This window comes from Tamandua tetradactyla, chromosome 2 (genome assembly GCF_023851605.1).
Source record: "Tamandua tetradactyla isolate mTamTet1 chromosome 2, mTamTet1.pri, whole genome shotgun sequence".
Taxonomy (NCBI): Eukaryota; Metazoa; Chordata; class Mammalia; order Pilosa; family Myrmecophagidae; genus Tamandua; species Tamandua tetradactyla.
Window position 1 is genome coordinate 163,293,251 of NC_135328.1, and position 14,905 is coordinate 163,308,155.

Genomic DNA, 14,905 nt, shown 5'->3' on the forward strand with positions numbered 1-14,905 from the left:
CCCACCTTCACTTTTAATCGGCTGTGAATGAATTTTAAGTTGGGATTCCTTTTCCTCCAGAATGTTTTGCTTTGTTCTTAACCTTATTTTCTTAGTCTTATTTTTCTACTCTACTATAGATTTTCTTTTTGTTTTATAGCTTGTGAGCAATCATATCTTTGATTTCCAAGAGGTTTTTCTTATTTTGAAAAAAAAAAGGGGGGGGGGAACTTTCATTTATTTTATGTTTCCGATATCTCTTTAAATGTCTTAAGGAAAGGTAGTTAGACTTTTAAAAAAGTTATCTTTTGACTCCTGAATGTTTCATATTTCTTCCATATTTACATCTTAGTGGCTACACATCATGAGTATGTTGCTTTATTGTTGCTAGTGTCCCTCAGATATTTGATTTTCTTGGTTGTTAGAATGAGACATTAGAAAGCCAGCCCAGGGCTCTGAGGAGGTGGGTGGGGCTTGTAGGCTGACAGGTATAAACTTAAAACAAATCCAGCTTGGATGGTGTGACCGTGGCTCAGTGGCAGGATTCTTGCCTGACATGCTGGAGACCTGAGTTTGATTCCCAGTGCCTGCCCATGCAAAAAAAAAAAAAAAAAAAAAAAAAAAATCCAGCATGCTAAAAAGACAATGACTATTAAATACAATACATGATCCTGGAATGGATCTAATAATGGAGGAGAAAAGGCTTAAAAGAACATAATTGTGACATATGAAGAAATTGGAATATAGATTATATCAATGTTAAATTTCTTGAATTTGATAACTATACTTAAGTTGTTAATGTAAGTGAATATCCTTTAATCTTAGGAAATGTATAGGAAAGTATTATGTGTTCAAGGTGTGTGATATATACAGCCTACACTCCAATGTTGAGAGATAAATAGAGAGATGATAGAATGACATGTCAAATGTGAGAAAATGTTAAAATTAGTGGATCTGGGTAATGGGGGATGGAGGGTATGCTGGAGTCCTCTCTATGGGGTTTGTGTTTGCAAATGTCCTGTAAATACGATTTTATTTCAATAGAGAAAGCTTAAGGAAAAAATAAAGCAAAACAGCAGGAACCTGACTAGATCAGGTACCTGGTTGCTGGCTATTCAATGCGAAGTTGGGGGTTGTAGGGCTGACTGGCCCCTCTCCAGGATTGTAATTAATCACTTTGTTTTCATCCTCACGTCACATATCATACCTTCCATCACACTCACATTCCCGAGTATGAGAATGTTCCAGGCTACAGCTGCCTCTTTATTTAATAATTAGTCCTCCATCCTCTCTGTTTTTTTTTCCAGAGACTTTTGAGATATCTCATCTACTGATGGTTCCCTTTCTGTGTCTCACAAATTTGTATAAATACCCTTTTTTTCACCATGTTGTACAAATGTAGTACCAAGGGGGAGATGAGTTAAATACATGTTTTCTTCCTGTCATTTTAGACCAGATGCTTCCCTTTTTATTTTTTCTAATTAGAGACCCGCCAAGGTCTCCATGCACTTCTCCTAAAAATCCTCCCCGATCACTGCAAGAAACCCTAAACACTATAGAGAGACCGAAATTAAGAATTTTGAAAGCATTTCATTTGGAGGTATGGAGGCAACCTGCAGAAAGATTCTTCCCCCTAAAAGTGTTAAGACTGTTACCTCTGGAAAGTGGGACTAGGGAAAGGAAGTAGGCAGAGGACTATCAATAAAGAATTTTTTTCAACCATCTCCTTGCCTTCTTAAGCATCATGCCAATTTTTTATCCAGTTTGTCATCATCTGTGTTAGGTAGAATAATGGTCTTCCTGCAGATGTCCCTTAATCCTTCGAAACTGGCTAGTTTACCTTACATAGCAAAAGGAAATATAGGTTAAAGGTGGAGTTAAGGCTATTAATCAGCTCTTCTGTGCCCAGTATAATTACAAAGGGCCTTAAAAGTGGAAGAGAGAGGCTTTAGAGGAGTCAAAGAAAGAGATATGATGTCAGAAACAGGTTATTGGAGTGACGAGATAAAAGGAGGACTCAACCTGCCATTGCTAGCTTTTTTTTTCTCCATTTACATACTTTAATTTGGAAATGTTTATATCAGTAAAGTGAAATTAAATTTTAGAGACACTGGATTATAATTAGTTTATTATTAAGGAGAGACATGGAAATTATTTATATGATGGAAGATTTTAGCACTTCAGTGGATTGGGCAGCTTCACATGATGCCATTTCAATAGTCATCTATTTCACTCTACATACTTCCCAAGAATATCACCATCTCTAAATAAGAAATAATCCTTGACTTCTAAAACTACTTTGGCACCTCCATATTCTATGAGAAGAGCATTATCTCCAATTTTCACACTAACTGGCTGAGGGTCTCCACCCTTTCCTTTAGATCCTGATCCAACAGCTCCCACTGTTGCTTGCAATACTTTTCCTTGAGATTTTTCTGGAAGTATAATGTCTCCTTGGGTCACAGTTTCTGCTGCACTCCTTTCAACCAATACTCAGTCAAAAAGGGAAAGGAAACTTCTAAATGCCTGTCCTGCCATGGCTCCAGTTGCCATAACTCATACTCCGCTCTTGCCTCACCACCGCCACAAGGACATTGTTAGCTTTGAAGATAGAAGAAGGGGGCACAAGCCAAGGGATGTAGGTGGCCTCTAGAAGCTAGAAAAGGCAAGGGAGTTGATTTTCCCCAGATTCTCCAGAAAAGAAGGTAGTCCTGCTGACACCTTGATTTTAGCCCAGTAAGACCCATGTCAGACTTCTGACCTACAGAAATGTAAGATAATAAATTCACACTGTTTTAAGGCTTGAAATTTGCATTAATTTGTTACAGCAACAATAGGAAACTAATACACCATCCCTCTAAAACTGCAGGCTTAAAGCTAAATCATAGTACCACTAGCTAGTTCTGAGTACCCTGGAATTCTTCTCTTTCTTATCTTATATCCTCCTAGGATATATCTTTTATAATTTCATCATATAGTCAACATTTGCTTTTGTAATCATCACATGATGTTATTTTCTTACATTGAATTTGCAGAAAGTTAAAGCTCATAATACTTTAGGTGCATGCAGAGGTATACCATATTACTATTTTCACTGTTAGTATAGTCTTTTAGGGCATGGACTTGAAGTCAGAAAGAGTGAGGTCTAACACTCATTTAGCTACTTAGCTGTATGACCTTGAGTGAGCCAGTCTACCTCGTGAAGCTTCAGGTTCTTCATTTGTAAATATAGCTAAATACAGTACCAACTTCACAGGGCTGTTGTGTTGACTACATGACGTGATATATTTAAGGAACCCAACACAGCTCCTGGCCCTTTGTTAGTTACTGCAAATGGAGTATCTCAAACTTGAAAAGTGAGGGAGAGGATCAATGTTGGGTTTAGTCCAGAAACTCTGTTTCCTGTTGCTATTCCTAAAGGCTTAGATTAAATATGATATGATGTTCCCTTTTTTTTTGTATATATGGGAATATTTATGGTACCCTGGAAAATACTGTAATATGCTTGATGTACTGAACAGAAGTGTGTGTGTGTGTGTGTGTGTGTGTGTGTGTGTGTGTGCGCTACTAGCACATTATTAGATAATAACCTTACATAAAAATACTAAGTTTAACATGAATTCAGAGGCTGATATATGATACTACTCTTTTCTCCCTTGCCCTGTTCCCATGGCATTGGACAGAAGACTGTCCACAGTTCTGCTGGGGTGGTGAAAGATGACACAGGTCCTTCTCAGTGCTCCCATTCCTCCGTGCTCCCACCCACTTCCTCAGCCCCTACTCTGAAGTCTGCAGCTCATTTGGTAGCTCATGGATGCCTTTAGCTGTCAACTGCCCACTCAGCCTTAAAACAATCCCCATCTACCATGAATTTCTTCTGATTTCTAGAGCTGGAGGAGCTTTTGGTTTCTTTACTTCATTCTCACCTTATCATCCCTTAAGAGAATGCCTATGACTAAGAGAATGAGCTAGGGAGTCCTTCTCAGATCTAACCTAGATTTAAAACCTGACAATCACTTTAGGGCTATTTGACTTGGAACAAATTACTTCACTTCTCTGTGTACCATGATCTTTTTTCTGTAAAGGAGGATCATAACTGCCCCGTAGAATGAGTATTAGAGATGATACATGGAAACACTGAGCAAGACGCCTGACATGGTAAGTCTGAGGAGAAGGAGGGGGAGGAGGAAAAGGCAGAGGAGAGGAAGGAGCAGCAGCAGCAATAGCAAAATATCATCACTACCTTTTTGCTTCTGTCTTCCCTCCTAAGAGAACTTCCAATCTTCCTTGAGGCCTCTCTTCCCAGGCTGTCCCTGAGGTCTCATCTCTAGAAGCATTCCTCTGCTATGCCGAGTTATAACCCTTATGATGTTCAGTGCATTACTGTCCCCACATTTTATGTTACACTAGTCACTAATCAAACAAATATACTTCAATATGGCTTCATTCCATCAAAACCTAGCCTGCCCCCTACCTGGCAGAGATGATGGGAGCTTATTAAGATAATGTCTTTCTCGTATTAATAGCCCCTTGAAAGACATGTGCTAAATAAACATTGATATTTGATTTTTGTGTTGTTTGTTTTAGTTCTTAATACATGCTCTCTGAATTGTATTAATGTGTCCTCTGCAATGTCTCTGACAATATGGGCACTGATTAAATGCTGTTAAATGCAGAATGGTAAGACATGTTGCTCATATGTAACTCTGCATCACACCCCTTCTCCTCCTTCTCTCCTCCCCATTAATCCTGGAACACCCCTCTTCCTTCTAGATTTCTAAACCACTTGTTTTCAACCTTAGCAGCACATCAGAATCACCTGGGCAGTCTTAAACAAATTCTTGATGACTATACCTTACCCCAGACAACAAAATCAAAATCTCTACAAATGGGAAGCAGGCATCAGTGTTTTTAAAGTTCCCCAGGTGATTCCAATGGCAGAGAACTATACTTATCTGATCTCTACACAACCCTACCTACCAGACCTCAATTAGATGACATAGATGAATAGAGAAATCAACAGTTGGTGTTTTATTTCTACTCAAAAGTGAGCTCCTCAAAGGTAGAATCTTCTCTTATTCTTCTCCCAACGAATAATAGTACTTGGCCAAGAATGAGCACTCAATACATATTTCTCTCCTTTTTTTTCTTTTTTGGATGAAGGCATAACCTCCCCAGCTCAAAGGATTTCCCCATACCCATAATTTTTGAAACAATTGATATGAATACCTCTTATTTATCCTACTTATCTGACAATGGCTGTTCCAAAGCTCTCAGGTAAATGATTCTATCACACACTTTAGCAGGGAAATCAGATCATTGCAGTGTGATATGAACCATGCTGTCACCTGGGAATGGAACCAGGTACTGCTGTGCCTGAATGGGGGAAGGCCTGGGGTGCAGGGACAAACTGCAGAACAATCACAGACCTTCCAGTCTCACTGACCCTGCTGCATATCCCAACTCCACTACATGCCTGCATGCACATTATCTCACCTCCCAGAGTCTTGGTCTCCTTTTAATGAAAGAGGAATAGTGATACCAAATGTCCAGGGTCCAGGTGTCCAGAGTCACTAAGGATATAATTTAGGAAAAAGACACACGGTGACAATCACATAATATGAGTTAAAGAATATTAATATTCTATCACTCATTTTGTCTCACAATTCCCCTGAGAGAATCAGAAAAATCTCCAGGGAAAAAAAACCAGAATTAGATCTTGAAGTTTGAGTAGGAATATCTTGGGAAAACAAACATAAAAGCATCTAAGCAGAGGAAGCAGCAACTGACACCAATTAAAAATATATAACATTTTTGGGGATTGGTGAAAACTTCACTGTGGCTGGAACTTGGGGTTGGCAAGGAGAAGGGTCAAAGTGCCAGAAATGAAGTTCGGGCATACTGACTCAGTTTGCCAGACTGCAATGACAAATACCACGCAGTGGGTTGGTTTAATAACAGGAATTTATTGGCTCACAGCTTAGAAGCCTAGAAGTCCACAATCAAATCATCAGCAAGGCAGTGCTTTCTCCCCGAAGCCGGCGGTACTCTGGCACAGGCTCGCTGCCATCCTTGGGTTCCTTGGCTCCCATCTCTGCCTCCCAGCGTAGGCCATCTCTCTTTCCTTGTTTCTGCTCTTTCAGTTTTCACTGACTTCTGTATTTTTCCTATGTGGCCTTTTCTGACTTGTGGCTTCCAGTTTCTTCTATCTACAAGCTTTCCATGAATAAGAGATTAAAGCCCACCCTGATTCAGTTTGCACCTTAACTAATAACCACATCTTCAAAGGTCCTCTTTACACCTAGGTTCATACCCACAGGAGGGCGAATTAAGACTAAGAACATGTCCCTTAAGGTGGTATTCAATTCAGTCTCCCAGAGGGGCATATCATTAAGAACCTTGTCTGCCAACCTGAGGACTTGGATTTTCCCCTTGACACAGTAATCCTTGTGTCAGTAGTTATCTCTTTGAAGATACCTCTCACTCCCTCCCACCCCTGACACACACACACACACAAATGTTTAGGTTATTGAGGGCAAGGACCTTGTTCTTTCTTTGGAATTTACCCCTCAGCCTAGGACTTGGCCTTAAAAAATGTAACAGTAAGGAATTGCTCCATAGCCTTGACATATAAGAACTATCATATCTTTTTTTTTATTGGTTCCACTTGAATTAAAGTCAGCTGGAGCCTCCTCTTGCCAGATGGAAATAAAATCTAGCATCACCCTCTTGAGGCTCCATCACTCCTATCTGCTCCTAGATTGTCCGAGAATCCTGGGTCTTAAATGTGCCAAACAGAAGGTCTTCTGCTCCCAAATGGGAAGAGTCCTGGTGGCTGCTCACAGCAGTGGGTTCTCCTCTTTTTTTTAATGGAAGCCTTGTGGGCATCCAGGATTTGAACAGCTCTCCTTCTCCTTCATCATTTTCCATATTACTTGTCCATGCTAAAGCAGTGTTTCCCTGCCCTACATCACAGTACCTTGCTGGCTTGTCTCCTAATGCAACAAAGCTCCACTGCACTGCTTAAGTGCTATGCTGAACCCAGGTTGCCCTCAGTGATAACCCGGGCTCTAGTCCTTAACCCTTGGTTTTTAAATCACAGGGAATTATTATTCTCCAAAGCCCTGTTCTCCACCTCTAAGAGTTGCTATCCTAATAGCTTGGCTAATCTGTCCCTTCCAAGTCCAAATTTCTCTATATATGCCCTTAAGGTTTAGGATGTTTTTGTTAATAATCGTTAAAGCTTAAAGCTTTTATTCATCTTCCTCATTGGGCAATCTGAACTAATTGCTTTGAGGAGCCTGACCTTGGAAACACAAATTCCTGTTTAAAAGTAAAAGCTGATCATTATATAATGAACTATATTCAATTTACTAAGTAGTTAACTTAAACATTAATATATGTATATATTTATGTTGAATAGATGTATAATTTATGCTAATGATAATTACAAATAATACAAAGGCATAATAACTCCTCTGCAGCACTGGTGTTCATTGCCAATGTTTCCTTTTATTTCTGCTCAACAGCCATAGACTGACAATTTGACATGCCCCAGGAACAGTGCTGGACACCAAGAGCATAGACATGCTATGACAGCACTCTTGTCCTCAAAGAGCTTAGAGTTTAGTGGGGGAATAAGATGGGTGAATGGTAATGGCTAATGTGTTAGGGAAGCCCTTCTTGAGGAATAATTACGCTAACACTGTTGTCTCATTGTTATTCTGCAGAACTTCTTTATTTGCTGAGCTGTTTCTGTGTTAGCCTTGAGTTCAATGCATCCACATCTAGAACCTACATTGGCCCTTTTCTTGGTTATTTTCTTGTGATGTATTTTAGGTATACTAGTTAGGCTTGACTATGCTGTTAAAACAAAATATTCCCCAAATCTCAGTGGATTAATACATCAAGTGTTCGATTTTTGCTCATGTGAAGCTCAATGTGGCTAAGGAGCAGAGACTGCTGTGTATGGCTGCTTGGAGACCCATAATCTCTAAACTGCTTACTTCTTGTAGAGAGATGGTGATGTCACCATCTCAGTGCATGGTCAGAAGGAAAAGAGATCAATGGGAAGAGATATCAGCTTTTCATTGTCACTACCTGGAAATGGGACAGTTTTGTTCACAGATCATTGGTCATAGCTAGTCATAGGGCCCCAAACTAACTACAGGAGAGGCTGGAAATTACAAAGAGTCAGTGGATTGTTTGGTGATTGTTATAGCTGCTACTAGAGTAATGACATTAGAGTGTGAATGTTAAAGAATTTGAATCTTGTACTCTGTTATTCACTTTTGGTGTCTCTAAAGGGAAGACACAATAAATAGTATCAAGATACCATGCTGAGTTCTGAATATATTGAGAAATAAAACAGAATAATAAAGATGGGGGGCAAAATATCATTGATATTAATGCTCAAAGACATTGTAGGATGTTGCTATAATCTATCAGCCAAGTAAGCCAATCCATTAACTCTCAGAATTTGGATGAGCTGCTGGGCTAGGTAAGACTGATGGCCTGTGGAGCAAAGGAGAATTCATACCTTCCATAAGATTACTTCCTCCTGAGACCAGCATGCCCAGTTACCTTTTCTCTGTTTACCCATTTTATTGGTCATCCCAACTCTCTAGAGTAATGAAAATAAAGAAGACTGTCAACACTAATGGAACTCCCAAAGGAAATTCAAAGAGGGGGGAAAAATGTCTTTCATTAATTCCTACTAGATGTATCATTTGGGTTAGCTGATGAAGGACTCCATAAAATGGCAACCTTAATAACTCACAATCTCTCTTCATGGACTCTGGCAGTTTCTCACAACCTGCGGAAATTAAGAGATGTGCTGGACTTATAATGGGGATGAACTCTGAAAATGTCTTCAATAAAATGCTCATGAATACTTGAGTAGAATTACTTACTTGTTCACAGAGACCAGATGGCTTTAAACACATCTCTACCCCTAACACTCCCATAGTTTTAAAAATATTCTGAGCTGGTTCTCTCTGAAAGTTTACCTCTCTATTTACTCAAGAAACATTTCCTCAACAGCCTGCTAAGTTTGTTCCTCCATCCTAATATCAATTGTCCCTGACCACCCTTTTCCAACAAAAGCAAAAACTATCCACTTAATGCCTCACCATGGAGATTTCTATTTTAACTCTTTGTGATTGTTTCCATGTGGGTTTGGCTGACACTAGAAGATGGAAAATACCCAAATCAAGCTAGCAGTTTTCAGGAAAGTGAGCCTTCCCATTTCCCAGTGAAAGACAAATTACTCTGTGGCCCACAGAATCTAAGATTGGTTCTTGTAAGATATGAAATTATTTTTTTCCAAATCTAAAAGATCTTTAAAAGTAGAAATATTTTAGATGAAAGTATTAAATTATACAATTACATGTGTAGACTCTGCCATTGAGGGAGTTATTTTCACGGTGTAGGCTGAATCTAGCATAAAAATATTTACTGCTCTGAAATGTCAATATGAAATAATCAGAATCTAAAATTAAATATTTACTGTATAATCAGCCTGCATTCATCTTTCCACAATGTTCCCTGAGAAACACTGATTACACTGAATTTGACCACCTGGATTCTAATATTTCCAGGCTGAGGAAAAAACTGCCAAAGTCTCACTCACAGGCATTTTCTAAAAACTTGACAGGGAAAAGGCCTTGTGGAGCAGGAAGTATGCAGTGATGATGACTTGAGTCAGTTCCAAAAACACACTGGCACAGAGACACACACATACCCAAACTTACCAGAAGATGAGCCCCTCTGCACATTATTCTTAACCAAATCTCCTAGGTCCAGCCTCAATTCAGTAAGTCAGTAAATCTTCACAGATCATCACCAACTCTCTGACAAGCATTGTGCTAGGCAATACGGAGGTAGATGTGGCCTGTGCTGTTTGGGAGCTCAAAATCCAGTGAGGAAGACAGATAAATAGCCAAAGACTGTGCAATATAAATACTATCTTAAGAGTATGTTTAATAATAAAAGGAGTCCTGAAGGGGGCAATCAAACAGCTTTAAAATACAATTCCAAAATGAAGCAAGAGGCAATTTTGTTTATTTTATCACTTTCTGTGCAAGTGGAAGAACAAAAAAAAAAGATTTTAACTTGTTGTGAAGACCTTATTTTCAACATTTATTCCAAAAATTAGCATTGAGTCTGCCAGTTTAATGATGTGGGATGAGAATGACTATAAGTGACAGCTTTGTGAAAGTGCTGAAGATGACAAGAGATGACCCAGAAAGAAGGAATCCTGGAATTAAGTTATATGCTCTTAGGTTAAAAATGGATGTTCTTTCATGGCTATAATTTTCCTATCTGGAAAGCAAGGTGATCTCTTAGGTTCACTCCAACTCTGAATACTTATGATACTAACTACAAACCATCCTAATATTTTTTATTAAAATATGTTCTAGAAATGCTTCCTCAGGGAAATTAGGCTAATTTCAAGTTACAGATTTCAAGTTGTTTATTCAATAATCAAACAGGTTAAATTACTGGGCTTTGGAGTCCATCCGAATTGGGCTTGAAATCTGAGCTTTGTCACTTGAATGGCCATGAAGCAGTGAGCAATTTATTTAACCTTGCTGGGCTTTTTATTTGTAAAAAGGAAGATTAAAGATTATATCAGATGTATTTTGTTGGATTGAGTGGTATAATTAGTATAAGAGCTCAGCATACTGCCTGACATGAAAGCAACTCTCAATGAACATTACATTTATGATGAGTACTTTGTGGATGACATACGCTATCCAAGTATTTTCTTTTACTAAAGAAAATACTTGGTCCCTGCTTACAGTCTGAAAGGAAGATAGGTATGTAAGTGTTCATATCTAGTACATATGAAAATTGGTATGGTATAGATACAAGGATGTAATATCAGAACACAGGGAGGGGTTATGCTGACTCAGAGCATGAGCTTGGGAAGGTTATATAGAGGAGGTAATATGTCAACTGGATTTAATGTACAATGAGTTCCCCAGGCAAGGAAGGGAGGGAAAGGGGAAGGAGCCACAGCAAAGACACACAGGCCTAATAGTGCATATGATTAGGAAAAAAATGAGTTATCTGATAGGCCTAGAGATGAGAGCAACAAGGCAGTCTGGTGTCCTCTTGTGAAAGGCCACTTGAAGGAGTTTGGACCCATCAAAGGTTGACCTAACATATATTCATTGTTAATTTTTTAGGCTTAAGATTTCTTACTGAGTCAGACACCATAACACCCTGTTGCCTCATTGGTCTAAATCAGGAGTGGGATAACTAGAGCCTGTAGGAGAAATCTGATGTAATTTCCCAAGCTAAGAATAGTTTTTGCATTTTTAAATTTTAAGTGGTTATACAAGTAAGTAAATAGTATTCTCAATTTTGCCCCTTGGCCCAGAAATCCTAAATATATATTAGCTGGCCCCTATTCTGAAGGACTATAATATTAAACTTGTAGTATTTTTATTGAAAGGTATAAATACCAATTAAATTTAATAAATTTTTGCTTTATGTCTACCATATGTGTGGAATCATCGTTCTCCCTCAAAAGATTCCTTTATGTCCATGATACTTTTTACTTTTTACAATAAATTCAGGATTCAATAGCTAGATCCGATCTTCCCTCAATCCTTTGGCTTCTTAGACAGTACTCTATATTTTCTCTTAGATCATCTTGTAATCAATTAAGCAATAGGAGCTTTATGCTATTTCACTTCTCATTCTTCCCAACAATTTCTATGTGGCTTATATTGCAATTGTGTGTGTGTGTGTGTGTGTATGTGTGTGTGTGTGTGTTGGGGTAGGGGGTCTATATTAGCTGACATAGAAAATATTGATCCTTATGTAAAGAAACACCAAAGAAAAGTGGATTAACAAAAATGGAACACATTGCTCTACCTGACATAATAGACCCGGGGTAGAGGGCCAGGACCGGAATTATGGCTGTACTCCATAAGGGTATGCAGATGCCCAGGCTCCTTCTGTCTTATGGCTCCTCTATCCTTACAGGTGCCCTTTTCTGAATGGACCATGCTAACTCACCACCACATTGTTTTCCAAGCCCGAGGTTCAAAGATGGTGAGACCATAAAACCTACCTTGCAGCATTTTTGCAAAGTTAGAAATATGTGCTAATATGTAGGTGCTTCAGCTACCTATTATTATTAATAAATAGGTAATTGTAAAGTGTCTAGTGAAATCCTATTTAGTAGGAGCTGAATAAAAATAAATTTCCATGGGGTTGAATTGCAAAATAAATATAAAGATGCATTTTGACCTTCTCCATGGTTCCAGGAGTAGGATGGTTATTGTCATAATGAATGTTTCAGTATAGTTACACTTAAGAAGAAATTTGCTTTGTTTTGTTATGAGCCAAAGTTTATCTTAAGGATTTCAATTCTTGTAAATTCTGAATTCCATGCATATCTCAAGAGCAGATTCTATGAATCCCTGTACTGTTTTTCAGACTTTTTGCCTGTAGCCATATCCTATTAAATATATTTCCATGTCATGTTGTGCTTAAATAATGTGTCAGGACAGAGTCTTGATTCAGAAAATGACACTCCTCCTATGAGGAGGTTTCTATCACAATCATCTCATACAGAAATCTTGTATTTTGCCTCTGTGGATATGGGCAATGTTGTTAAAAATTTATTTTTGCTGCAGGAAACCTGATTCTTGGTTTATTGTGTCAAGCAGCTGCTGGTATATAGTGCTGGGCAGCTGTCCAGCTGTGAGGTTCACATAAATTAATTTAGCCCTCAGGTACATTGCAATGCCAATTAGAATGGTCCCTCCAGGTGTGGCAGTGAGTTAAGAAGCTTTTCATCAGAAGAGATCCAAATGATTAGATGATGCCCAGAATCCTGTAAGGAATATTTCCCAAATGGCAGGTTATAATGTAAAGTATCTTTATGACAGCTTGAATATATATGTAAAAATAGTGCTGAAGGAAAATCATAATACTACTTAGGTGTATATCAGGTTACACAATGTGATTTTTTTTTTCCTGAGCTATTCAAAACATTTGACAAGAGTTGTATTGGATTCTGCCAATCAAAAAATACCTCTCTCTCTCTGTCCTCATCCTCCTCTCGTCATTTTTCTACTGAAAGGGGGTTGAATTGGTCTTATGCAGTGACTCCTTTCAAAGCAATAAAATAAAATCTTATGGTTCCTTCATGTGCCTCTTGTGGTTCTCAGTCTCAGGTTTGAGGAGCATCAAATTAAAGGTTCAGCACTGCCTCCATTCCATGCACTGCCACCACATCACACTGGATTGGTTTGATCTGAACACCATCATGAAAGCTGGCAGGGGAGTTGCATATCTTTAACTATTTATAAAGTGTACATCCATATGATTTAGGACATGCATATGTCAAAATTTAGGATAACTGAATATAAAAACAATTTTGAAAACCAACATGGGATTCTCACATGCCCAATATTAAGTCCAAGGAATTTCTAGGGATCTTCAGACATGAGTTTGAAATAAACTGAATCAAATGAAACTAATTTTTGAAGTGGCTTATCTCAAAGTTAAATAGATTCTTTTAGGATCTGGAGATTCTCCTCTTAAGTCCTAAATTTCATTTCAATTTGATACAAGTTTATTAAGAAGGAATGAAATGTGGTGGTTCAGAGCACATCCTAAGCAGTCAAAAAGACCCAAATTTGAACTGTGGCTCCATCATTTGCTTTTGGAAGGCTTTGGCCACGATGTCTCCTGCCTTAAGATTGACTTAATCTATTCATGACCCTCCTTCAGCTTCAGTATTTAGCTCAAACATATTTCAAAATGAAGCCTTTCCCTAATTCATAGCAAGGGCTTGTCCCTGCTATATGCATCTACAGATCTCTATATTCAATAATAATAATAATGCAAGAATAACAAAATTATGTCAACACCACTGAGGACTTGCAATGTACCAGGTACTATGTCAGGTTCTTTACTGTGCTATCTCATTTAAATTTTACACATAATATGATATAAGTACTATTATCCTTATTTCACAGTTGAAGAAACTAGATCAGTATTGTCCAATAGAAATATAACACATGCAATTTAAAATTTTCTAATATCCATATTTTTAAAAAAAGAATTTAAGTAGTATGCAATGGTTAAAGTAAAATTAAAAATTTAATTCCTTACTCACACTAGCCATATTTCAAGTGTTCAATAACCTCATATAGTTAGAAACTACCATTTTGGATAGTGCAAGACTGAGTGCTAAATGGCCTGCTATAGATCATTTAGACATTTACTTAGTAAATAGTTACTGAGTATCTACTACAAGCTAGGTGCTGTTCTAATCTCTGGAGATGTAGTATTGAACTGAACAGGCAAAATATCTGATCTGATGATGCTTTCACTATAGTAGGTATGAGAGAGAGAATAGACAGTCAATTAGCTAAAAAAATGTCAGTTGATATTAAGTACTGTGGAAAAAAAAACCAGAAGGAGAGGTGGTAATGGGCAGGGCTACTGTGCACAGCACCTCATGCTGTATGCTGCCCAACTCCAAGGGGCACAATTCACATTGACTATGATATGAATACCACTCCCTGGATTTGAGCAAAGCAATGGCCCTGGAGATGTTACTGCTATATTGGGCATGGTGATAAGGGAAGGTCCCCAAATAATAGAAGATTATTTTTGTAAAGATATGAAGACAGCGATGGAACAAGCCAATATCTGGAAGAGACTCTTAATCAGCAAGAACAGTCAGTGAAAAGACCCTGAGGCAGGAAGAGTGCCTGCAGCCTGGAGGAATAGCAAGGGAGTGAATTGAGCTGTAGCACATAAAGCAAGAGGAAATATGGTAGGATTTGAAGTCAGACTAGTAGTCGGAAGCTGGATCAACGTAGGGGCTTGCTGGCCATGATAAGTACTTTGCCTTTTATACTGAGTGGAATGGGAAACAATGGAGGGATTTGAG

At 38.3% G+C, this 14,905-nt stretch overlaps 1 long non-coding RNA gene and 1 pseudogene across 1 annotated transcript in view; one reads left to right on the forward strand and one right to left on the reverse strand.

Moving 5' to 3' along the window:
* LOC143662946 (uncharacterized) overlaps nucleotides 1-14,905 on the forward strand; it is a 504,552-nt gene that overhangs the window by 469,880 nt on the left and 19,767 nt on the right. The window lies entirely within an intron of this gene.
* On the reverse strand, nucleotides 2,209-2,517 carry LOC143662940 (10 kDa heat shock protein, mitochondrial pseudogene; annotated as a pseudogene).